The sequence below is a fragment of the Equus caballus genome, chromosome 18 (genome assembly GCF_041296265.1).
Source record: "Equus caballus isolate H_3958 breed thoroughbred chromosome 18, TB-T2T, whole genome shotgun sequence".
Taxonomy (NCBI): domain Eukaryota; kingdom Metazoa; phylum Chordata; class Mammalia; order Perissodactyla; family Equidae; genus Equus; species Equus caballus.
The window spans coordinates 64,913,646-64,940,531 of NC_091701.1; the positions used below are offsets into that span (position 1 = coordinate 64,913,646).

Here is a 26,886-nt window from a genome sequence, read left to right on the forward strand (position 1 = left end):
AAGGAAGAAAAGAAGGAAGGGAGGGAGGAAAGAAGGAAGAGAAGGAGAAAGGGTAGGAAGGAAGGAAGGAAGGGAGGGAGGGAGGAAGGAAGAAAGGAAAACAGGGAGGGAGGAAGGAAGGATGTGAAGGAGGAAGGGTGGGAAAGAGGGAGGCTGGGAAGAAGGAAGGAAAGAGAAAAATCAATGTACGTGTCTCAGGTAAATGCATAGTTGATTTAAAATTAACTCTGTTCTCCATTATTTTTATAAAGAAGCAAACAGAATGTTGATAATACTGAAATTTGTCCCTTGACAAGATTTCTAATTCTTACAACCATTAAACATAATTCCATCTTAGTGTTTTTTAACATATTCATTTATTTATTCATTCATTCAAACATTTATTTGGAAACTGGTATATTCCAAAAGCTATGTTAATTACTCAGGATACAGAAATGCTATTATTTCTGCTCTCAGAAATAGTCAAAACCTTGAAGGGGAAGGGAGATTTACAAATATGGATAACGAAGTGTTATTGGTAGTCAATAAATATTTTTTAGTGTCTGATCAGATGGAATGATGCATTTTACATGGAAGTATATGTGTGTGTGTGAGTGTGTGTATGCATGTGGAGAGAGAGAGAAAGAGAGACATCGAGAATATGAAACTTAAATGGAGTATCAAAAAGTCAGTAACACGGAAGTACCAGGTGCTTGAAAGATGCAGGTATGTTAAGAGATAAGGCTTTCCAGGAAGACAAGAAAGCAAATTAAAGATGGTATCTTTTGTCCTGTTGAAGAGTTTTGAATTAATGCTCTAGGCTAGAGATTTTCATGTAAGATGCCCCCTCTGATTGCTGGTGGTGGCAGGCAGGACAGCTGTACCAGCAGTGTTGAAGTTGAATCTAGACTCAGTGAGAGTCAACTGATGCTTCAGTGATGTCTGCCAGGGGCACCATCCTGAGAAGGAACGACATGTATTCCAAATATTTGCTAACCTGGCTGCAAATAATGAATAAAAATTGTGGGAGAACTCAGCAGTCCAGCACTATGACAAGATATTTATTTTAGAAAATAGGATGATTAATTCAAAGACGGTGACAAGGAAAGTTGCAGAGAGACAAATCAGAATACTGCAGCGACTTCTAAGTAAGTGAGGCAAGAAAGTAATCCTGAAGGCTGGAACCTGGAACGAAGAATAACAACAGCGCGGATGGAGGAGGTCGGCCACGTGGTGTAGTGGTTAAGTTTGTGCGCTCTGCTTTGGCAGCCGGGGGTTCACAGGTTGGGATCCCAGGTGCAGACCTAACGCTGTTGGTCAGCCATTCTGTGGTGACATCACACAGCTCAGGGACAATCTTCCTCAAGCAAAATGAGGAAGATTGGCAATAGATGTTAGCTCAGGGCCTCTTCCTCACACACACAATAATGATAATAATAATATTAATAATAGTGGGGATGGAGAGGAGTATTTAAAAGTTGGAGATATTAAAAAGGTTTAATCTATGAGCATATGAGAACTTAGCAAATGTAAGAAACCTGAAGAGATTCCCCAAATTCTAACGTGAGCATCTGAGTAGGTTCTAATCACTAATATAGGGAATCTAGCAGCAGAAAAGGGGTGGTGGGAAAATTTTTGCGTACAGATCAGGCATTTTGAAGAAGAAAGTGTCTCGGAGTGTTTGTCTAGAGAGTTCTGGAGGTCAGTAAGGGAGAGCCTCAAAATAGAAAGTTCACTCTCATCATCATGTAATAGTAAATGGTGACATTTTGTCCAGAAAGACTGTCTGTTGTGGGAAGGGAGTAGACAGTGTAGTCTAAGAGGTGTGTCTGTGAATTGAATTGGAGCACATTTCAAACCGTCAGTGTTTAAGGAATTCAAAGTAAGTAAGAAGATGCACTGATAGAGGACAGAGTTAGAACTTTCTAGGGACAAAGACCTAGAGACTCAAAAGCCTGGGTACAGAAATGAGCCAAGCTTGTGTGAGGGAAAGTGAAGGTGCAGGCCTGCAGGGCACTCGAGAGTCTTTGGGGGAATTAATGAGTGGAAAACTGCATATGGGATGGAGAAATTTGCTGGGCACACAGTCCCGTGATGCCCTCTACAAAGTGCTGTAAATTGCGCACATACCAAACACAGCTTATTTTTAATTATTTACCCTGTGACTAAGTCTGGGTTGTAATTTAAAAATAGATTTTCCAGTGCAGAAGAAGTCGCACAGGAAGAAGCTCCTTGCTGAATTAAGCCGTGCTTAAGTGAGAACCGCTGCTTCAGAACAACACGTTCTCTGTGAAAAAAGATGGCAAAGCCATTTCGGTGAGTCTAACCTTTGCGGAGTGCTATTATCAACTCAATTGTATGTTTTTTCCTGTTTCACAAACATGTTCCCAAAAGACTTTTAAAATAGCTTTCTTTCCTGCTAAATTGTTGTGCCAAGCACTTTTTCTGAATCTCAGCCTTAATGGATGAGGATGTGTTAAAGAAAAAATGCCCTGTCACGCTTGACATAGTGTATGTAATGGACCTTAACAACCACAGTAAAACATTTTCCTGACTTGACTGCTTCCTCTCTAAGTCTTAAGATGGTGCATTTTAGTGAAAATGCAAAATACCTTGAAGAAACAAAAGAACAGACAATTGCCCCGAAAATTTACCATTTTAAGTCAAGTCAAAAATCTGTCCTCTTGAGTAAGATTTTTTTCCCCAATAAAGAGGGAAAAAATCATTACGGAAAATAAGTCCTTTTTTGCAAAAGTTAAAATAACCTGAAATAGAGTAACTTAATCCTATAGAATTGTTCCCTAGGTACCTAATAAGCCGTTTTCCGGGGGGAGGCGCAGGGAGAGAAGAGAATCACAACATCCTGAGGTCTGTCTTGGTTGCTTCAAATTAATCCTATGCATTGTTAGGGTTGTCATATTATGTGTGTCTGTCTTTCCAGCCAGAAGTGTTTCCCACCGAAAGTCTGTACAGCAATGTCAGCGGGGGAAAAAGCCACAGAAGAAGATGAAAGTAAATAAAAGATAGCCGGATGGCCACTTTGGTGGAGGCAAGGGCTGGAAAACTCACATGTGGCTTTCTGGGGCAGGAGTCAATAAGTCTGTCTGAATAGGATGCTGCTTTTGGCAGCAGATAACATTTTTTAAAAAAATAGCAGTAGGGGACTTGTATTGGCAAAAAAAAAAAAAGACAGGAAAACAGTAGAAAGCAAGATGCAGGAGAGAGAGGACAGGTTCTGCGTGGACAGGCGCTGGTTTGTGATACTAGCTTCGGGATTTCCTAACCGAGAATGTAGACGGAAATCAACCCTTGCCTGGGTTTCTGCGGCTCCCCCGGATGGGCGTGCCACAGGTCTCTCAAATATCCTGTGGGGCTTAAATCTCAGAACCCGAAATCACCTGTCACAATCTGCGAGGTGATAAGTATTTGAGAGGTAGTGGCCCCCTCTCTTCCCTGCAGCAGAAAGAAAATGTCTTATTTTCTTAATTGGTCCCAGTGAAAAGACCAGCAATTTTGAATAAAATTGCATGTGAATATTTAACTATGCCAATATTCTCGGCTTTCTGTCAAAGAGAACTTCATCGGCCACCAAAGGCATGGGATTTAACATATTCAAGGGAGAGTGACAATGGGTGTCATCTCCAAAATCACTTGTCTTCTCTTCATAGCTACTTTGCTTTGTGCATAACAGCACTGACCCTTACTCTGTTAGGAGGTGCATAGATATTACATGTACATGTATTAGGTCTTTCTTCAAAGAATGGTAATAAACACCAGGGCTCAAGTCTTCCTCATCCTTTCTTTGGATCTCTGACAATATTATTAAGGAAGTGAAGTCTTTTCTGCTTTGTCACAAACACCTACCCTAAGAAGACTTCTGTGTTTGTTATCAACTGTTGATTTTTATTTGCTTAATCATTTTCTGGATCAGGAACACCAGTGAAACTGAATGTCTCAAATACCTTATCTGGATATAGCAAGGGGTTATTAGTTAGAGATAAAACGGTGCAAGGATATAAAATGTAACTGGTTCTAGGAGAAAGAAAGAAAAGCCAGAATGGTTATTAGTTATTTTGTTGTCCAAAATAATAATTAAGACATAATACATACATACAAAATAATTAAAACAAAATAATCAAATCAATAGTGTTATTAATTTAATTAAACAAAAATTATTATTTATGTTTTAAAACATAATGTTGACTTTTAACATAAAATAGTACCAATGTTGGGCTATGTATTTATCACTTCTTTCGTATTGTCAAAATTTGATTCTGGACCACCCCACCACCATCCCCAGAGGAAAAAAAAAAAACATTATGTTCATGTTTGGCAAAGAAACAATAAAAACAAGACTTTATCATCTAAAATGACTTTTTAAGCTTGAAAATAATTTGTTGTACTGTAAAATTGCATATATTTTGATTTAGCTTTTACTATTTTATGAAAATTATTTGTAAGAAAACATGTACTTTTAAAAATTGGAAATTAATTCTTTAACTAGTGAAGATGTACAGAATATTCAATCCACAATTCAAACTTAAATTTCCTGCTAAACATCTTCATCATGAAAAACATCTTAGGAGAATTCTGCCTCTGTCTGATGGAAGGTACACTGGCGAGAAAAAAATACAACCAGGATGTACTGGATGTAACATTATTTGTTTTGTTTATTTAGTTAGTTAGATCTATGGTCTTTTTAACTAACCGCTTCTTATAATGCTGTTGTTGGCACTTAGAGTAAGTGATCAGTAAATGTTTGAAAAAAGACATGGTTTGGTCCCCTTTTTCAGAGAGTGTGTATGTGTGTGCGCACACAGTTATAATATGAGAGACAGTGAGACAGGGAGAGGGAGCTAAAACGGGAAGACAGAAGGAAAGGTTTTCCTAGTTTATTGCCTAGTCAGGGAAGGAGTGATGGACTCAACATTATTAAACATATACATCAACTATTTAACTGGAAAATCTTTTAGTCAGATGTAGGAAAAGCAGAATTTTGGAAAAAACAGAGCTATTTTGTCTAATAATGCTAACGATGCTTTAGGAAGGATCTGATTACTGTCTTTTCAGGACTTTGGCTCTACCATCCTCAAGAAATCCTATCTGAACTTCTCATTTCCTTTGACTTCCCTCCTCATTACCTCTGCTCCTTTTTTAAGCATCCTTGAATAGCGCATTATCACCCTAAACCTGGGTCTGTTTTTCTATCTTCCCCTCCAAATGTGAGTGCTATTTGAGGGCATTAGAAGGCATTGCTTTACTCAGCTGCAAGTCCCCAGGGCACTGCCTGGTGTGTCACTGAGTTTTTAAATAAATAAATAAATGAAATAATTATCCACTACAAAATATGTGTCCATAGTTATAATAATTCACATTGTTTTAATGATTTACAAAGACTGATCACAGCAAAATTTATGTGTCTTACGAAGAGTAAAAGACTAGTTAAGAATGTTTGTCTCCACCACTGGTAAAATGAAGAAGAGACTTAAACTAGTCAAAGAAAGTGTTTTCTCATACTTTGAAGACAATTTTAAAAGTTGGTAGGTGATAACATCATGGTAATCAAAACAGGAAGTTATGAACATTTTCAAATGAACTACTTCTTTTAATTTTTAAATAGCACATTTTCAAAATTTTAGTCATGTATTTTTGCCTGTTAATCCTAGAAACCTGTGCTGACGTTGACTTTTATTCACTTCTATTTTAAGGGAAAAAAATCCAAATTTAAAAATAAGTGAATGAGAAGTCCTCGGGCATGAGGTGAGGACTGAGAGATATAAATATATACTGCTTGATATTAAAGCCTTCTTTAGCAATAAGCATATATTTAGGTAAAAAGTTGCATTTAAAAAATTCAAATAGCATCAGGTTGAATGTGAATAAACCCAAGGTTCTAATTTTAACGAACCTGGAGATCGCAGCGGGAACAGATTGAAGGCTGGTTCTAATAACAACACATGTGACCTAGGCTTCCTGTGTATAGCGCATTAAGGTTGCTAATATTCCACCTCTACATGTCATCTTGGTTTCCATCACCATGCAAGCTCTGTATAATTTGAGCAAAACCATTTATCTTTGGTAGTCTCAGTTTTGAGGTTGTTTTTTTTTTTTTGTAAAATAAGAGTATTGGACTAGATTCTTAAGGTCCTTTTTTTTTCCTTTAATTCTATTATTCTGAGGGAAAAATATCAATTATATCCAAGACACATATATTAATGCAAATACATTAAGTATTGAAGCCCCCCCAAAAAAGGGGAACTTTTTCCCACTAATTTATTTCAGATATGCATGCACCAAAATATTACAGTTTGCAAAATAATGCTATTTTGATGTTTATTTACATAGTTAGAAAACATATTTGGATTTTGTTTTTTAGCTAATAGTGAGGTTTTTTTCATTTTTTTCTTTCTCCTAATGTCTTCATTAATAGATGAGTAAGGCAACATTTAAGAAGCATGACAATATATTTTCAAGTTTATTTAAAATATTGTTAAGAAGTAGAGAATCTAGAAATAAAATCCAAAGATGATTAACATGATATTCATAAAATTACATTATGTACTATGTATCTTTCTTTTAAAAAGTTAGGATGATGCAGAACCCCAGACACCGGCTGCAGAAATAAACCAATGAATTCACTATGATCTTGCGCTGGAGTCCTCTGTTGCCTACAAGGGAAAACTTGAAAACTCTCTTCTGCAGCTGGTTGTTTCTGCTCTTGTGATAGTCCCGGACGGCGTTTGGACTTTATTGTAATTCACATACAAACCCTCCCCTCTCAGAAAAGCTACCAACAAAATTTTAGTAAAGGAAATGAAGTAATGTAATCATGGTATAGCGGAGTGAAATGATTATACTCCAGTGATAGCTAAAAAATAGCTAGATCAAGAAAAAAAATAAGATTTACAAATGCGGTTTTTTTCTTTAGGCTTTTTTTCCTGTTCTCCCTTCCTCTATGCTCTACACAGTTTGTAATTAGAACATTATGTGGAAATATAGAATTTGCTTTTTCCTAAAAATGAAGTAGCAATTACATTTTTTTTTTTTTTTTTTTTTTTTTTATTAATGTTATGATAGATTACAACCTTGTGAGATTTCAGTTGTACATTTTTGTTAGTCATGTTGTGGGTACACCACTTCCCCCTCCGTACCCTCCCCCCACCCCCCCTTTTCCCTGGTAACCCCCAATCAGATCTCCTTCTCAATATACTAATTTCCACCTATGAGTGGAGTCATATAGAGTTCGTCTTTCTCTGACTGACTTATTTCGCTTAACATAATACCCTCGAGGTCCATCCACATTGTTGTGAATGGGCCAATTTCGTCTTTTTTTATGGCTGAGTAGTATTCCATTGTGTATATATACCACATCTTCTTTATCCAATCATTAGTTTCTGGGCATGTAGGCTGGTTCCACGTCTTGGCTATTGTAAATAATGCTGCAATGAACATAGGGGTGCAACGGACTCTTGAGATATCTGATATCAGGTTCTTAGGATAGATACCCAGTAATGGGATGGCTGGGTCATAGGGTATTTCTATTTTTAACTTTTTGAGAAATCTCCATACTGTTTTCCATAGTGGCTGTACCAGTTTGCATTCCCACCAACAGTGTATGAGGGTTCCTCTTTCTCCACAACCCCTCCAACATTTGTCGTTCTTGGTTTTGGATGTTTTTGCCAATCTAACGGGGGTAAGGTGATATCTTAGTGTAGTTTTGATTTGCATTTCCCTGATGATTAGCGATGATGAACATCTTTTCATGTGTCTATTGGCCATATTCATATCTTCTTTTGAGAAATGTCTGTTCATGTCCTCTGCCCATTTTTTGATCGGGTTGTTTGTTTTTTTGTTGTTAAGCAGTGTGAGTTCTTTGTATATTATGGAGATTAACCCTTTGTCGGATAAGTGGCTTGTAAATATTTTTTCCCAATTAGTGAGCTGTTTTTTTGTTTCAATCCTGTTTTCCCTTGCCTTGAAGAAGCTCTTTAGTCTGATGAAGTCCGAGTAGCAATTACATTTTAAAGAGGGCACAAATAAATTAATTCAGAGCACATAAAATGTTTCCAATTACTCTCCGTTAAAGGTCTGAAGTCTTTCCTCCTCCCCTCTTCTCCTCCCCAGGGTTTTCTCCCAGGACTGTAAGAGTCACTGTGAGCTCTTTGTAAGAAATGTTTTACATGTGAATGCCTTTAATTGACTCTGTTTACCAAATAATGATGGATAATAGCCCTGAAATCCCTGGGAAAATGTTTATCACATTAAAGTCTTTCCCCCCCCCCTCCTCCTTTGGATCAGCTTTTCAAACAAATTTATTTGTTTTGATTCAGGAAATAACCTTAGTAGAGCCTCAGGATTTTCCTCTGGACCAACAAAGGAGATATTATTGTGATCTAAGCATCTGTCAGAGAGAGAGGGAGAGAGAAAGAGAGAGAGAGAGAGAATAGTCCAGATGGAGAAAGTAACATGGGCAAAAGAAGTAACAAAGACAAAGAGAAAAGCATGAATATCAAATGGGCAAAATATTTACATCTCAGAATTTCAAATTTTAAAGAGATTGAAACACTCATTCTGTTTTCCTTGACATCGTATATTACTATATGTGATTACTGTCAGCTGTTATATTTTAAACCTTATAAGGTAATTGCTATCTCTATCTGAGGGTGGCTCTATCTGTAATGGTTATATCATACTTGTTCCAAGTTAATTAAATTCTATCAGCCCCACTCCCATAGGAGGAAAGCAAGAGAAACTTATAGGACTATAATATTATTTAAGATGTTATTATTCACATAGCAAAAGGACAAAAGTGGGGCCAGATCAGTGGTGCAGCAGTTAAGTGCACACATTCTGCTTCAGCGGCCCGAGGTTCACCGGTTCAGATCCCGGGTGCGGACATGGCACCACTTAGCAAGCCGTGCTGTGGTAGGTGTCCCACATAGAAAACAGAGGAAGATGAGCACAGATGTGCACTCAGGGCCAGTCTTCCTCAGCAAAAAGAGGAGGATTGGCAGCAGTTAGCTCAGGGCTAATAATATATCCTATTTAGGGCTGATGTGACTATTACATGAGAAATTAGTATGTAGGGAGCTAAGAACATTTTCTGGCACACTAGTAAGCACTCAGTTAGTTATTATTATGAAACAAGTTTAATACTAGATATCATTAATTGTTGTCACCCAGCAGGAAGAATGGAAAGCACCAGGGGCTAGCCCCATGGCCGAGTGGTTAAGTTTGCGCACTCCGCTTCAGCAGCCTGGGGTTCACTAGTTCAGATCCTGGGCCTGACATACACTGCTCATCAAGCCATGCTGTGGTGACATCCCACATAGAAGAACTAGAATGATTTACAACTAGGATATACAACTATGTACTGTGGCTTTGGGGAGAAAAGGAAAAAAGGAGGAAGATTGGCAATAGATGTTAGCTCAGGGCCAATCTTCCTCACCAAAAAAAAAAGAAGAAGAAGAAGAATGGACTGGAAAGTACCATAACTCAATTGGGATTTCAGCATAACAAATATTTTATTTATGAAAAATTTCATTTATGGAAGGGAAGTTCTCTTTTCTCCTATGTTTTATTAGGGTGTGAGGATGGGAAAGTAGTGTAATTATAGTTATCTAAGAAAACCAATTAGCATATTTTTATCCAAGGAGGTTTTTAAATTCCTCAATATTAGTCAACAATGTTTCATTCTTAAATGTAAAAGTAACTTTAGATATTAAAGTTATAAGTACATGACAACATTTTAAACCAACTGCTCACATATTAATGTAGGCAGCAGAGTGTCATAATGAAATCATTTAAAATCCACTTTTCATTGAGAGGTAATAATTATTAGCCACCAAATCTATAGAAGATTGAAAACACAATCTTTCTTTTATCATAATAGAATAAATAATGCCTAACATCAAAGGACATACGTGAATCTTGGCTAAAAATGGTATCTGACTGGCAACCTATGCAATGTATGCCATCTGCTATCTTTATGCCAGTTACACCTTGAATACACAGAAGTTGAAGAAACACTCCTCAAAACACTGACATTTAAGACAGATTTTCCCAGGATGGTGGAGGCACTCCAGTTACTGTAGAGCTGGACCCAGAAACAATAAGTGCCTACCCAAAAACAGAAAGTTGACACACACATCATCCCAAATTCACTATCTTCTCTGAAACTCAGAGGATTGAGAGCTGTGCTCTTCAAGAAATTAGTAAGTGTGGGCATTTTTGTTTTTGTTTTAAGGCAGCCAGAGAAATGTGTCTATTCTTTTCGTATTTTTTTACCATTCATCCAGGAATTTCATTTCCCAGAAAACAAGAAATACCCCTTGTTTGTTGATTGGTTGATTGATTGATTTGGTTAGGAGTAGACACAGGTGCTATCTTAATAATCTCTGTGGTTAAGTGTTAATCCCATAAATCCAGCCCTATAGGGAAGGAGTGAAGTAGCAAGAGGCCTGGTAGCAATATATTGAAGTTCCTGGAGAAAGAGGTTTTTATGCATTCTATTGGTCAAAGTGTGAGAACTCCAGATGATAATATTTGGGATAGAGAATATGAGACAATTCTACACTAGAAAAATCTAGATAAATGCTGAGATAAATGCTTCCTAAATGTTGAGACTTTGGTTAAAAGCTATGTGTATATGCCTGTCTTTGAACTTCTGACACGAAAAGGGGTTTTGATGAAACCCTAGAGAACAGTGAGCATAGTCAAAGTCAATACTCAAAATGTCTGTTGGCAAGCAGATGTATCTTCACATCATGATCAGCAAGAAAAATAAAATAAATGATTTTTCTAAGGGGCATTATTGAAAAATATTGAAGCATTAAGGAAAGAGAAACATATCTTTTTGAAGAATCTGAGGAAAAGTATAGATCTGAAAAGTATACTTACTGACATAGAAAAATTTTTATAGAGCCTTGCAGCTTCTAATAGTGTCTATGACAGGAAACTAGTAGTTTCTCTGACGTCAACTTGACATTCAGCCATGAAAAGTCTTTTAATTGTGAATGATTTATAAAATATTTGGCTTAAAAATTCTTTTTTGAAGGGCTGATATGTAAGAAGCTTTTACATAACAATTTAAGTTTGGGAGTAACTGGTATATTGAAGATATGGATTATTATTTTTTAAATAGGGAACCAACTTAGTTATTACCCAGGATAACTTTAAAATTTTTCAAGTAACTCTTACCTATTTCAATGCCATATTCTTCTGTGAAATAATTTCTTAGAAATTGTTAGCATTATGAACTAAATTTTTCCCAAAAAAATTCACATATTTTTTAAATTAACTAAATGATTTTTTTGAGGAAGATTGCCCTGAGCTAACATCTGCCTCCAATCCTCCTCTTATTTGCTGAAGAGGATTAGCCCTGAGCTAAAATCTGTGCCCATCTTCCTCTGTTTTATATGTAGTACACCTGCCACAGCACGGCTTGATAAGCAGTATGTAGGTCTGCACCTGGGATCTGAACTGGCAAACTCCAGGCCACAGAATTGAAGTGCATGAACTTAATTGCTATGCCACTGGGCCAGCCTCCAAAAATTCATATGTTGAAGCACTAAGCCCCAACATGACTCTATTTAGAGATAGGTTCTTTAAGGAAATAATTAAAATTAAATGAGGTCATCATTGTGGGGCCTTAATCTAATAAGACTAATGTCCTTATGAGAAGAGAAAAAGACACTAGGGATGCTCACATACAGAGAAAGGCCATGTGAGGGCACAGTGAGAAAGTGGACATCTATAAGCTAAGAAGAGAGGGCTCATGAAAAACGAAACCTGCCAACACTTTGATCTTGGCCTTCCAGCCTTCAGAAATGTGAGAAAATTAATTTATGTTGTTTAAGCCTTCTGGTGTGTGATATTTTTTTATGGCAGCCCTACCAGCCTAATACAGCTGGGTTGAGTCAGTTCTTAGAGCTTGACTCTAAAGTACAACCTGGAGAAAAATTTCCAAGAATTTTATAAATGGCATTGCAAAAATTATCTCAATTTAAACACTGTCTTATTAATGAATAGGCCATTTCATTTATTTAAAGTTAGGGCAAAGAAATATATCTTAATTTGCAAAAGAGCTATTTATGCTAACTAAAGAAAATATTTACTGATAACTGAGGAGTGACATCAGCATCATGACAGAATGAGTTCTTCCCTTGGTCTCTTCCCTCCAAGTTACAACTAAACAGACATTACTTAACCAGCAGAGGATTCCCTGCACAGCACAACAGGACTTCTGAGAGCCTACACAGCTATACATTTGAAGATGGGTAGACTGGATCCCTAGAAGGCAGTGGAACTAGATGAGTGCACTCCTCCCCCTCCCCAGTGGCAGCAAGCCAGGTCATGGATCCCTACAGTGGCCAGTGTGACTGTAAGAGGAGGTGGGGATGGCCCAGCCTTCACAAACGCTTTCAGGGGTGCAGCCCAATCTGTGAGAGTATCCACTGTGCTACAGCAGCACTTTACACCCAGTGGTGGAGGCTCAGGGCTGTGAAGGCACCTGCCCACTGAGCACAGTGCAGGAGGGAAGGTGCCCTGCCCACTCAGAAGGCACCTCTGCCTGTGGAGCACAGTAGCTCGCAGAACCCACCAAGTGAGGGCTCAGCCCATGTGAAGGCTCCCTTCCTGCCTAGTGTGCAGCAGCTCAGCTGGTTCCCTGCCAAGCACAGAGGCCTCATCTACAGTGCCCAATCCACTCAACTAGCACAGAGGCCCTGCCCACGTGAGTGCAACCTGCAGAGCAGCTACAGCCAGGCTGAGCAAATTCAGAGTAGCAAAACTTACAACAGTCAGGGCAGGATCAGAAAACACAGCTCTTGCTCCTCCCCAGCAGTAGCAGGCGGAATCTGTGATCTGATACTACCAAAAATGTGCCAGCAAAGGATCAATTCTTCCAACACCATGAAGAACTCAGTAACACTTCAGAGCAGAAGGAAAATGACGATTTTCCAGAAACCAATCCTGAAGTTACAGAAATGTATAATCTAAATTTCAGAGAATTCAAAATAACTGTCATAAAGAAACTCAATGAGCTATAAGAAAACTCAGAAAGACGGTTCAATGAGCTTGGGAATAAAACTAATGAGAATAAGGAATACTTCAGCAAAGAGATTGACACTCTAAAAAAAACCCAAGCAGAAATTCTGGATATGAAGAACACAACTAATGAGATAAAAAATAATCTAGAAACCATAAAAAACAGACTTGATATTACGGAGGACAGAATTAGTGAATTAGAGAACAGAAATATAGAAATGCTACAGGTAGAGGAGGAGAGAGAGCTAAGATTTTTTAAAAAATGAAGAAATTCTTTGAGAAATATCTGACTCAATTAGTAAAGGCAATATAAGGATTACAGATAATCCAGAAGAAGAGAGGGGAAAAGGAGCAGAGAGCTTGTTCAAAGAAATAATAGCTGAGAATTTCCCAAACCTGGAGAAGTAACTGGACTTACAAGTACATGAAGCCAATAGAACTCCTAATTACATTAATGCAAAAAGTCCTTCTCCAAGGCATATAATAGTAAAACTGGCAAATGTCAATGACAAAGCAAAAATATTAGGGGCGGCACGGCAGAAGAAAATAATCTACAAGGAAACTCTATCAGGCATTCAGTAGATTTCTCAGCAGAAACCTTATAGGCTAGGAGAGAATGGAATGATGTATTCAAAACACTGAGAGACAAAAACTTCCAGCCAAGCATACTCTATCCAGCAAAACCATCCTTCAGATACGATGGAGAAATAAAAGATTTCCCAGATAAACAAAAGCTGAGAGAGTTCATGACCACTATACCTCCCTTACAAGAAATAATGAAGGAAGCTCTCCTACCTGTAATAAAAATACAAAGATTTACAAAGCTTTGAGCAAGGAGATAAATAGACAAAATCAAAAAATTGCAGATTTCTATCAGAACAGGTTAAAACAATTATAATGTAAAATATAAAGGGAAGGAAAGCATAAAAACTAACTATAAACACTCTTAATCACAAAATCACAACACAAAAAAGAAATTGTGACAACAACAACTCAGAATGGAAAGACAAAAGGGAAGGCATGTCTTTAGGTTAATGGAAATAAGAGTGTATCAGAAAATGGGCTATCTTTTCTATGAGATCTTTTATACAAACTTCATGGTAACCACTAAACAAACAATCAGAGTAGAGCCACAAATCATAAGTAAAGAGAAAACTATCAGAGAAAACCACCAAACTGAAATGGCAGTCAGAAATACAAGAGAAGAGAGACAATGGAAATATAGAACAACAGGAAAACAAAAGAAAATGGCAGTATTAAGCCCTCATATATGAATAATAACTCTAAATGTAAATGGATTGAATTTTCCAATCAAAGCAGAGTGACTGGATAGATTCAAAAACAAGACCCAACAACATGCTGCTTCCAGGAAACACATCTCAGCTCTAAAGACAAACACAGGCTCAGAGTCAAGGGGTGGAAGACAATACTCCAAGCAAATGGAAAGTAAAAGAAAGTAGGTGTTGCCGTACTTATATCAGACAAAACAGACTTCAAGATAAAAAAGACAATGAGAGACAAGGAGGGTCAGTATCTAATGATAAAAGGGACATTCCACCAAGATGACATAACACTTATGAATATATATGCACCTAAGACAGGAGCATCAAAGTATATAAGGCAACTACTTATGGACCTAAAGGGACAAATTGACAGAAACAAAATAATAGCAGAGGACCTTGACATCCCACTTACATCAATGGATAGACCAGCTAGACAGAAATTTAACAAGGAAATGGTGGTCTTAAGTGAAACACTAGACTAGATGGACTTAATAGATATATATAGAACACTTCATCCAAAAACAGAACAACACACATTCTTCTCAGGTGCTTATGGAACATTCTCAAAGATAGACCATGTGTTGGTTAACAAAGCAAGGCTTAATAAATTTAATAATATTGAAGTCATATCAAACATCTTTTCTGACCACAATGCTATAAAACTAGAAATCAACTACAAGAAAAAAGTTTGGAAAGTCACAAATATGTGGAGACTAAACAACATGCTACTGAACAACCATTGGATCATTGAAGAAATCAAAGGAGAAATCGAAAAATATCTGGAGACAAGTGAAAATGAAAATATAACATACCAACACTCATGGGATGCCGCAAAAGCGATTCTAAGAGGGAAATTCTTAACAACACAGACCTACCTCAACAAACAAGAAAAATCTCAAATAAGTAATTTTAAACTACACCTAACAGAACTAGAAAAAGAAGAACAAAGCCCAAACTCAGCAGCAGGAGGTAAATTATAAAAATTAGAGCAGAAATAAATGAAACAGAAACAAGAAAAACACTAGAAAGGACCAATGAAACTAAGAGCTGACTCTGAAAAGACAGACAAAATTGACAAACCCTTAGCCAGACTCACTAAGACAAAAAGAGAGAAGTCTCAAATAAATAAAATTAAAAATTAAAAAAGAGAAATTACAATGGATACCACAGAAATACAAAAGACTATAAAAGAGCACTATGAAAAACTATATGCCAACAAATTGGATAACCTAGAAGAAGTGGATAAATTCTTAGACTCATACGACCTCCCAAAACTGAATCAAGAAGGAATAGAGAATCTGAATAGATCAATTATAAGTAAAGAGACTGAAAAAGTAATAAAAAACCTCCCAAAGACAAAAGTCTAGGACCAGATGTCTTCTCTGGAGAATCCTACCAAACATTCAAAGAAGATTTAGTACCTATCCTTTGCAAACTACTCCAAAAAATTGAAGAAAACAGAATGCTTCCTAAATCATTCTATGAGGCCAAGATCACCCTGATCACAAAACCAGACAAGGACACCACAAAGAAGGAAAATTACATGCCAATATCACTGATGAACATAGAGGCAAAAATCCTCAACAAAACATTGGCAAACTGGATATAGCAGTATATTAAAAGAATGATACACCATGATCAAGTGGGATATACACCAGGGATGCAGAGATGGCTCAATATCCACAAATCAATCAATGTGATACACCACATTAACAGAACAAGGAATAAACATCACATAATTATTTCAATAGATGCAGATCCAACATCCATTTATGATAAAAACTCTCAATAAAATGGGTATAGAAGGAAACAACCTCAACATAACAAAAGCAATATATGACAAACCCACTGCCAACATCATAGTCAATGGGGAAAAACTGTGAGCCATCCCTCTGAGAACAGGAACAAGACAAGGGTGCCCACTTTTTCCAATCCTATTCAACATCATACTGGAGGTTTTGGCTAGAGTAATTAGGCAAGAAATGGAATAAAAGATATCCAAATCGGAAAGGAAGAAGTGAAACTCTCACTGATCGCAGACAACATTATTCTATATAGAAAACCATAAAGAATCCACCAGCAAACTATTAGAAATAATCAACAACTAGAGCAAAGTTGCAGGGTACAAAATCAACTTACAAAAATCACTTGCATTTCTATACACTAATAACAAACTAACAGAAAGAGAACTCAAGAATACAATCTCATTTACAGTTGCAGCAAAAATAATAAAATATCTAGGAATAAATTTAACCAAGGAGGTGAAAGACCTATACATGGGAAACTATAAAACACTACTGAAAGACATCAAAGAAGACAAAGAAATAGGAAGATATTCCAAGCTCAGGGATTGGAAGAATAAACAAAGTTAAAATGTCCTTACGTGAAGCAATCTACAGATTCAATGCAATCCCAATCAGAGTCCCAATGATATTCTTCATGGAAGTAGAACAAAGAATGCTAAAATTTATACAGAATGACAATAGACCCCAAATAGCCAAAGCAATCTTGAGAAAAAAGAACAAACTTGGAGGCATCACAGTCTCTGACTTCAAAATGTACTACAAAGCTATAGTAATCAAAACAGCATGGTACTGGCACAAAAACAGACACACAGATCAATGGAACAGAACTGAAAGCCCAGAAATAAAACCACATATCTGTGGACAGCTAATCCTTGACAAAGGAGCCAAAAACATACAATGGAGAAAGGAAAGTCTTTTCAATAAACACTGTTGGGAAAACAGGAGAGCCACACGCAAAAGAATGAAAATAGACCATTCTCTTACACCGTACACAAAAATCAACCCCAAATGGATTAAAGATTTGAATGTAAGACTTGAAACCATAAAACTCCTAGAAGAAAATATAGGCAGTACACTCTTTGACATCAGGCTTAGCAGCATCTTTTTGCATACCATGTCTATTCAGGCAAGGGAAACAAAAGAAAAAATAAATAATTGGGACTACATCACACTAAAAATCTTCTGCAAGGCAAAGGAAACCATGAAAATAATGAAAAGGTAATCCTGGGTTACCTGGTAACTGGGAGAAAATATTTGAAAATCTATATTCAACAAAAGGTTAATTTCTAGAATATGTAAAGAACTCATACAAGTCAACAACAAAAAAACAAACAATCCAATCAAAAAATGGGCAGAGGATTGGGGCTGGCCTGGTGGCCTAGTGGTAAGTTCACATGCTCCCCTTCAGCAGCCAGGTCTGCACAAGTTTGGATCACAGGTGCAGACCTACACACTGCTCATCAAGTCATGCTGTGGCAGCATCCCACATACAAAATAGAGGAAGACTAGCATAAATGTTAGCTGAGTGACAATCTTCCTCAAGCAAAAAGAGAAAGATTTGCAATAGATGTTAGCTCAGGGCCAATGTTCCACACCAAAAGAAAAAAAAAATGAGCAGAGGATGAGCAGACATTTTTCCAAAGAAGATATACATATGCCCAACAGGCACATGTAAAGGTGTTCAACATCACTAATTATTAGGGAAATGCAAATCAAAACTACAATGAGATATCACCTTATACCCATCAGAATGGCTATAATTACCAACACAAGAAATAAATGTTCGAAAGGATGTGGATGAAAGGGAACCCTCACACACTGCTGGTGGGAATGCAAACTGGTGCAGCCACTATGGAAAATAGTATAGGGATTTCTCAAAAAATTAAAAATAAAAATAACGTATGATCCCGCAATTCCACTACTGGATATTTATCCAAAGAACATGAAATCAACCATAGAAAGAGATGTTTGCACCCCTATGTTCATTGCAGCATTATTCCCAATAGCCAAGACGTGGAAGCAACTCAAGTGTATACACAATGGAATACTACTCAGCTATAAGAAAGTCATCCCATTTGCAACAACGTGGATGGACCTTGAGGGTTTTATGTTAAATGAAATGAGCCAGACAGAGAAAGACAAACACCGTATGGTTTCACTCACATGTGCAAGGTAAACTAACAAGTGGACGAAAAGAATAGATTAGTTGTTACTGGGGGAGGAGGGCAGGGGGGTGGCGAAAGGGGTAGAGAGGCACATATGCATGGTGAGGAAAAAAATTACACTTTGGGTGGTTAGCATGATGCAGTGTATACAGAAACTGATATAGGATAATATACACCTAAAATTACACAATGTTATAAAGCAATATGACCTCGATAAAATAAATGAAAAAATAAAAAAAGAAAGAAATGGAGATTCTCAAGCCCCACCCAAATCTCCTGCGTCAGAAACACAGCGCCCAGCAGTAAAAAAAAAAAAAAAAGAAAGAAAAATGTTTACTGTATATGAGTTTAAATTAAAATGCATCAGAAAGGCCTTCTTTGGATTACTTTAACTAGAGGTATTAATCCACCTCTAAAGAATCTATTATATATGTATATTATGTTATGAAGATAAATAGCATAATATTAAGCCATTAAACATAGCAGTTTAAAAAATACTACGATTAATGGCTAATCTTTTTGGAAGCAGTGTCTGGCTCTCATGCCAACTTAATCTCCGTTTGCCCTACTCCTTGAATCTTCAGTTGCTTTAGTCACACTGAACTATACATTCTTAATAGCAATTACTCCAAAATCTATAAAATGAAATAGATGCTAACATTTCTAAGAGTGCTTTCAGAATAAGAACATTAAAAATCATTTTCATGTAGTGGTTGCCATTAATTAAATCTGTTAATATTTCATATTTTTAGAAGATAATATCTTTCCCAGATAGTGAATATAAGAGAGAAGTTTCTGTCAAGAATCAGTTTGATTAAAAGAATCATTTAATAAACTAGTTCTGGAAGAGATCAAATTTCTTTCGTGAGATTATGATGTAATATTTATAATGCATATCTTGGAAATATCTCATTTGTTGAACCACTGTTCTTTGAAAGTGTAAAAATAGCATTATAATGAAACTGCTTGAAAGTATGGCTCAAATAGGTTGTCATAATCATATTTCTTCTTCTTTTGAAATTTTTTTAAAAGAAAAAGACATGGACCAATAGGGAGAGGCAGCTGTCCTTGTGGGGAAGCTCATTGTAGAGCATGATGCCTTTGCCAAGTTTTATGTATTTGCCTACAGCTACAAAAAATATATACATATTCAAAGAATACATTAAAACCAGCTGTGAATTCTTATCGACTACTGCCAGAAGGAAAATAAATCATTAAGGGACTCATATAACTTAATTGGGAATCCAAACTCAACAGGAGATAATATGAATTTATATTTCAGGACTATATATGTTTGAGTGGTATGTTGAGTGAAAAGAAAAAAAAAATTTGAAATGTGCATGTAAAGGATATAAGAGAGTAGAGGTGTCGGGGAAGGCTAGTGTTCAGAAAAGAAGATGAAGGAAAGCAAATTTCTAATATCTAGTCTTGGATTATTTACACATAAATATAGTAACCATATATGTCTAGGAGTTTATTTTTAAGTGGATTTAATACGTCAGAATATTGAATGCTTTGCATGGGTTTTGAGAAAGGATTTACTTAAGGCTTTCAAAGCCATTTGAGAATTTCCTCTGAACACATTAAAGGGTATCTGTGAATGCTGACTTACAAGAATTTACATGTTCCCTTTCTTAGGTAGAACTATCTAAACCGTGAATAGATTAATCCCTATGGTTACGTACATCAACGGCAAGACTTCCCATGTGGAAGAAGCTATATTCATTTTTTCCCTTCTGAAAATAACCTTATTAGGATATAACACATACCTTCTTATTGCCAGGTGACTCATATGAAAGCACAAGAGACTTTAAATCAGTTAGGTAATCCCATAGTTCACTTACTATTTTCATGAATTCAAATACTTTGAAACCTAGTCTTGGTTCCATACTATTTAAATATTTACCTTAATTATACCTAACTAAACTTGTCCGTAATTATTCTTGTGACTGAAATCTTGTTAGGCCCCAGAAGCCTCTGGATATCTAGCCATATTATCAATAATTCACAAATTCCTAATTTTATCTGCACCTTAGAACATGGGACCTCCAGCATCCTACAGCGTCCCAAGTGTCTCTTGGGATCTCTAAAGGGATGGTTCACAAGCCAGTCCCTTTCTTAGGACCAACACACACCATTCTTTCTCTAGTACTCTGACCTCTCTCTAGTCCTCTGCCCTTAGAATCACTGGAATTGACCTTACTCTTGCCATTTCTTACTACTTCATCCTGAAAATGATATCACAAAGACACTATCTCCTGACCCTCTAAAAGTGTTCAACTCTTGGGGTGCCAGCGTCCTGTTGTGTCCTGTGCAGAGCTGGGCCTTAGACTTTACCCTCTGCTGTCTTGCCACCTAGACCCTAAGACAGCACAATTCCTGTCCAGAGTTTTACTAATTTGATCGTGAAAATATCTCCTCTGTCTTCAGCTCCCTAGAAGCTCCCGACCAGTTTAAATGTCCAGTAAAGCACAGGTACCATGCCCCCCTCTGAGTCTTTATGTCCTCATCATCGTAGCTTAGGTCCCACAAAACAAAACAAAACAACCTCCTATTTCCTTCTTCAGCAATATTCAAATTCTTTTGCATATTATTTCAAGCATATAAATGCTGGTGAGCCGGTAGGAGGAAGTGGAGAAAGGAGGGGTATTTAGACTAAGCATCCCATCCTGGTTCTACCAACTAATAAAAGGAGAGCAGAAATTGTCAGGAACTCATTGAGGTAGTATTTAGAAATCTCTTACCAAAATATCAGCAATAAATAGTAGGAAATAAATTATTACAAACCAAGGTTTAATTTGATGTTATAACAACTTAAGTGAGAATTATAGGGTAATTTAAACAGTAATAGCTACCTATTTATTGAGTGTTTCTGTGTGCTAAGCACTGCTGTAGGCACTAGAAGCATGCTATCATACTCAATTCTAAGAGCAATGAGTCCCTTCTCTTTTTCTGTGTACAGAAACTAAAGCTTGAACTCATCTCACTAACGGAGAGCAAAAGTGGATCCCAACCTGAGACGCTCTGACTTCCAAACATATACTCTTAACCAGAACTACCTCCAGACTCTGATGTATTTCAAATAGTCACTGGCTATCTAGATATTGATCAGTAGTATTCTGAAGTTTATATGAAGCACATGCCCCCCATGGAGCAAAACCATCACTGAGAGAACAATGTCGTTGGAGCGTTTGCTTACTATGTGCCCACCACCAAGCTAGATCCTAGAGGGAGGATATTAAAATAAATAATACCCTCTTTTCTTTTACATTCAATTTGGTTTCCTTACTTATATTAAGACCATTAAAGTATACTTCAGAAAAGATGGGCTATTTTAAATAATCCTGTGAAACTTCTCCCTTGGAATTGCTCACTTTATGAGCAATCACTTAAGACTTGAGATCTTTCTGATTACAGAATTTTTTTTTCAGAATTAGCAAAACAGTATGCAACATGATTTTTGGAAGATTATTTAGTGAGGTATCTGTTGGTAAGCCATGAACGTGCGACCAGTTGAAAATTTAGGAGAATTGATCTTAGAAGACACTTTTAACTCAGTATTTTATTTTGAAATTAATTACACATACAGCAAGTACCTATATTTTTGCATACAATTCTAGTGGAAACACAGACCATTTGAAATGATTCAAAACTTCAGGAGCCAAGGCTTAACTCAATGCCATTTATAGCAACTACAGTTAGAAGGACCTAAGGGTTTCATTAATAATAGTAATAATAGCTTTTATCTGATGAGAACCAACTTTATGCATTTTGAGCTTATTATTTTGTTTAAATATCATTTGTTCATAATATAAACAACATCAATTTGACACAAAAGCTTTACTCTATAGATGAGAACATGGAGGACCAGAGAAGTGAAATATCTTGACCACATTCATGCGAGTGGACAGTGGCAAAGGGGAGCTAGAAACACATGCCCTAACTCAGATCCCTGTCCGTTACCCTGTGCATCTCTGGGAACTCACCCTAGATACACACATCCTGTGAAATGAGGTAACGGCATCCTCAAAATAAAGTCCAAACACCCAATTACATCCACAAATGGTCAGGCTTTTTATTACTGAAATTTCAATTGAAAATTAGCATTTTTAGAAAATATATATTTACGTATGGGTTCAGGTAGATTGAAAAATCAATGACACAAAAGAGTTACGTTTAACGACCAGAGTCTGTGCTTTGTCTTTAATTTCGTCTGCTTCACCAATGCTTGCAGTTGGCTTGATGCCCCTGCTAACAGGTTGAGCTTCATCTTGTATAATAGAAAACATTTTTTCTCAATCCTTTTTCAATATAAAAACTTATTGCCTGGTCAGTTTCTTAAGGCCTTGGTACTAAATAAGTCCAAGTTGCTTACATAAAGAGAAAAAAATACAATAAAGTGGCAATTGAGAGACCTGGATAGACAGAGTGGCCACAAAGTCTCTAAGCACATGTGTGTGCTGTTAATTGAGTAGCATAATCATGTCAGAATATGGAAAGCAATTTCAGAAAATTATTTGATAGGGCCAATTTTTTTTTCAGTAGAAATATCAATCACAAGATTGAATAGGGGTTGCACCAGAACTGCATAAGAGATCTTGCAGCAACAATTATCCTGAAATGTAAGATACATCAGCATATTGTGTGCTCCCAATTAGAAAATACCTTGACAAATTCAATGGACAATTGGATTGGAGATGAATCCAAAATGAGGTGGTTTATTGAAGTCCATATTTAGAGTATGTGACTAATTGCTTGGGGCACCATGACAGGGAAGATTTATCAAATCTGTCTAACAATTGTCAGGATCTTAGAGTAAATATCAGAAAATGCTTTGCTAAGTTCCAAGTTCACCAGATACGAAAATGTCCAGAAGAACATGGGAAAAATTAAATTTATGTGAAGAATGGAGTGTTGCTTATAGATAACTTCTAAGAGGCATAATTAGATAGTTTGTGGTCATTTTATAGAACAGTCAATACAAGTATATTGAAGAGAAATACATACTAATTCTGGTTGTCATACCAGGATACTATTTTGTTTCATTTAACCAGTCTATTTATTTGCCTGCTTCCCATTTTTCATTTCAGAAATGCAGGGTTTGTATCAAAAAAGCTGTTAGGATCCTTCTAGTCCTTTAAAGCTAAAAGACAAATTTGACCTTCAAAGACATCAATCTAGACAATAATAATAGAATATTATAGAGGCATTGTTCTGGCTACAAAGATATAGAGCTTTCCAAACCAGCCACTACAAAATGTGAACAAAAAAATATAGTCTTAGTCTTTTAAATTTAATATATCTATGTGAACAAACACATTTCTTTCTCTTCATTGTCATTGCATGAATTTTTTCTCAGAATGCATTTAAAGTTCAGCTAATGTGCTTCAAGGTTACATTATGTACCTATGTATGTTTGTTTGTATTCCTACATAATTTTCCACCAAATAGTTTATCAAATGTCATGTAGAATCTGAGATGTCATAAAAACATTCAATATCATTGTTCCCTATAAAGAAAACACAAAACTTATCCTAATAGGATTTGTTGAGGAATATTCGTATCATCTGGCTGAAGGCTAAATTCTGAGGTCTGCTATGATTCAGAAAATTTACTCTAATGATGGGAAAATTCATTCTAAATTATTTTGTGATTTTATGCGTATGTGTATATTAGTGTTGCCAGTGATAAAGCAACCAGTGTGTCATGTCACTGCTCTCTGGATCCTTTCACGAATGTACAAAGGCTTTGGAAAAAATTAAGAGTAAATAGGGAACAATAAACTTTTTAAGGAAATAAGTAACTAAGATTAGCACAGTCTCTATAAAATGGAATCCCAAATGATTTGAAGTTAGAGTTTGTTACTAATTATATAGTAAATATGAAAAACAAGTTTATATATGAGATAATAAAAAATAATAAATTCAACATGGTCATAATTTTTCTTTATAGATCAGGACTCTCCTGCTTAAAGCCTAATTAACAATAGCCAAATTTGACTTACAAAATGTGGATGTGCCCAATGAGGTAATTCTTTACAATGGGAATTGATAGCTGTTTGTTTCTCAAATTTCTCTCACTTAAGGTGATCTTTGGAATCATGGAGACAAAACATTTGACTGAAGTGTCGAATTTTCAATATGGAGGTTTTGGTGTCATGTAAAACAGCCTAAAACAATAAGAGTGGGTCAAAGGCTTGCTTGAGTTAATTAATTGTCACCAAGTCTATTCACCAGGATTATTGAATCATAGCTTTAGTTTCCTTTAAATCCAGGGTCTGTTTCTCATCAGGAGGCAAGCTTTAGATTCAGCATGTTAAAAGCTACAAGTATTGGTGTTGGGTTTTCCTTTGTCTTACATCTGCATCAGTCTGAGAAAGCAAAGAACTTTTAGCCACAGCAGGAACTTCCTGTAAAATATAGTAAATGACTGTGCTTTCCTCATATGCCACACCCTTTCTTTCTTCCTAGGTCCTAGATACTTCTCTACTACTCTGGGTAGAAATATGCTCACTTTCACAGGAATCAATAAATGTAAGTGTGTTATCATTTGTTTTTAATAACTAGTAGACCTATAAATAATACATCATTAAATGTATTAGCAGGATGTTATACAATAATGGAACAAGCCACAAGGTGGAAAGGCTTTCCCATCTGGCATATTGTGACTGATGGAGTAACATAGACAGAAAATTAGATAATCTCAGAAAGGTATAAATATGGACACTTTAGGAAGAACTAGCATATTTATAATTCTAATAGGTACAAATGAATTGTGGCATAGCCGGACTGATAATACACTTTGTCAAATTCATGCTAGGGTGTCCATGTTTTGGGAACAAGGAAGATTTTGTCAAAATTGATACGGTTCATAAAAAGATAATTAATTTGCTTTGAAAGAAGGCTCAAATAAGGCCTGGAAGAGGATGGAAGACAAATGAAACAATAGCAAAATATCTAAGAGAAACAAATTTTGTGTGTGTATAGGGAGGTGTTTTTTTTTTTTTCAATGTGGGGTTTTCCTACATAGGGGAAATCCACACCCCATTGTCTATCAGAATTCATCAGGAGTCTAGTGGACTCTGAGAATTGGTCTGAGGGGTCTGATTCTTAATCATAAGTATGAGTCTATCCCACTGAATAAGCTTTTCAAGTATGATAAAAACTCGAGATAAGTGCTGTCTGTTCACTGATTGCTTATTTTATGGGTCAATGCGTCTTGGAAAAAGACTGTGGAATTTTCCCACATCTAATGACAACCTCTTATGGTTTTGCCAATGTATAATGTTTTTCATTATCAAAAATAGAACTTCATTATCAAAAATATGTGAGCTATTTGCTAATAATCATAAGTTACAAATATAAATTATTACACATAGAATTATAAGATTTAGTTGCAAAGGATTTTCTTAACCTTCTTATAATTTATTATCCTCAATAGCAAAAGAGAAGCCCTTTTGTTATCTTCCAACCTATTGCTTGCAAAGCCGTATATTCATTTGCTTACTGATAGTACCAACAGCTCATTTCCCTGTGATACATGCAGTATCTAGTCACGTGACCCCAGATTCAATTTATCCTCTTCTAATTAAGTCAAGTTAAGAACCTCAAGTTAATTGTTCTGGTTACAAATGCACTGTACAACGAAAGGTATGCTGTAACTCATTATATGGTATAAGAAAACATTATATGCATATCTATTAATGAACTTATTTTAAGTGCATTCCTCATGGGGGAGGGAGTGCAAAGACGAATTGAACACGCCAATCTAGTGCAGTGTTCTTCTAACTTTTCCGTTGACACCATCTCTCAAATAATTTTGAAAAAACATCCATTTAAGTTGACAGGTCATTTGCAAAACATACGGCTGATTTTAAATGTTGACATTTTCAACTGTAACTGTTACATCATTTTTTTAAATGTTCTCAATGAAATACACGTGCAACAACAAGTTAATGCCTATCACAGTCATTTATAAATAAATGAATGCACTTTTCTTGACAGTGGGAAAGTTTGCTTCATTTCTTGGTTTCTTTGACATCATATTCTACTCCAGGATCCACCTTCCCCCCATACAATTTTATTCTACTGAAATATATCTTTATTTTTCAAATTCTTTTAATCGATCACCTGAAAGCCAGCAAAAAGCATAATAAAGAAAAAGAAGGGAGTAAACACAGAGTGGAGCCAGAAAGGGGGAGGGAGGGAGCTAGACCACTGAGATAGTAGGTGACATTTTAAAAATCAAAATGTCGTGATGTCTTCCTTTTCCTTTGAAGAGTTTGCATGACTTCTATGCAAATCTCTTCTAATCTTTTCATAGGAAATTTTAAGTGACATCTTCCTGCTCAAAATCTTCTATACAAGAAAATATGTATCTAGGTCGAAATTTTTTTTGAAAGAATTTCCTATTCAAGTGGTTGTCAATGAATGTTTTAAAAATTCCTTGATTGTACTACTATTACAATTTTTATTAGAAATAATAATAATGATGATGATGCTGATAATAATAGTAGCTAACGTTTTGGAAGGCTTACTAAATTCCAAGCCCTGATCTAAGCACTACATATTTCTACCACTACTTGTCTCTATCAATTCATATACAGAG

General features: G+C 36.2%; 1 protein-coding gene across 3 annotated transcripts in view; it reads right to left on the reverse strand.

Annotated features, from left to right (window-relative positions):
- The window catches only part of CALCRL (calcitonin receptor like receptor), a 104,197-nt gene that overhangs the window by 55,297 nt on the left and 22,014 nt on the right, over nt 1–26,886 (reverse strand). Inside the window, exon 3 of one of the 3 annotated variants that reach the window (XM_023622172.2) lies at nt 24,284–24,448. The exons of the other annotated variants lie outside the window; for them this stretch is intronic. The gene's annotated coding sequence lies outside the window, so the exon portion shown is untranslated. The remainder of the gene's footprint in view (nt 1–24,283; nt 24,449–26,886) is intronic. 3 annotated transcript variants of the gene reach the window in all.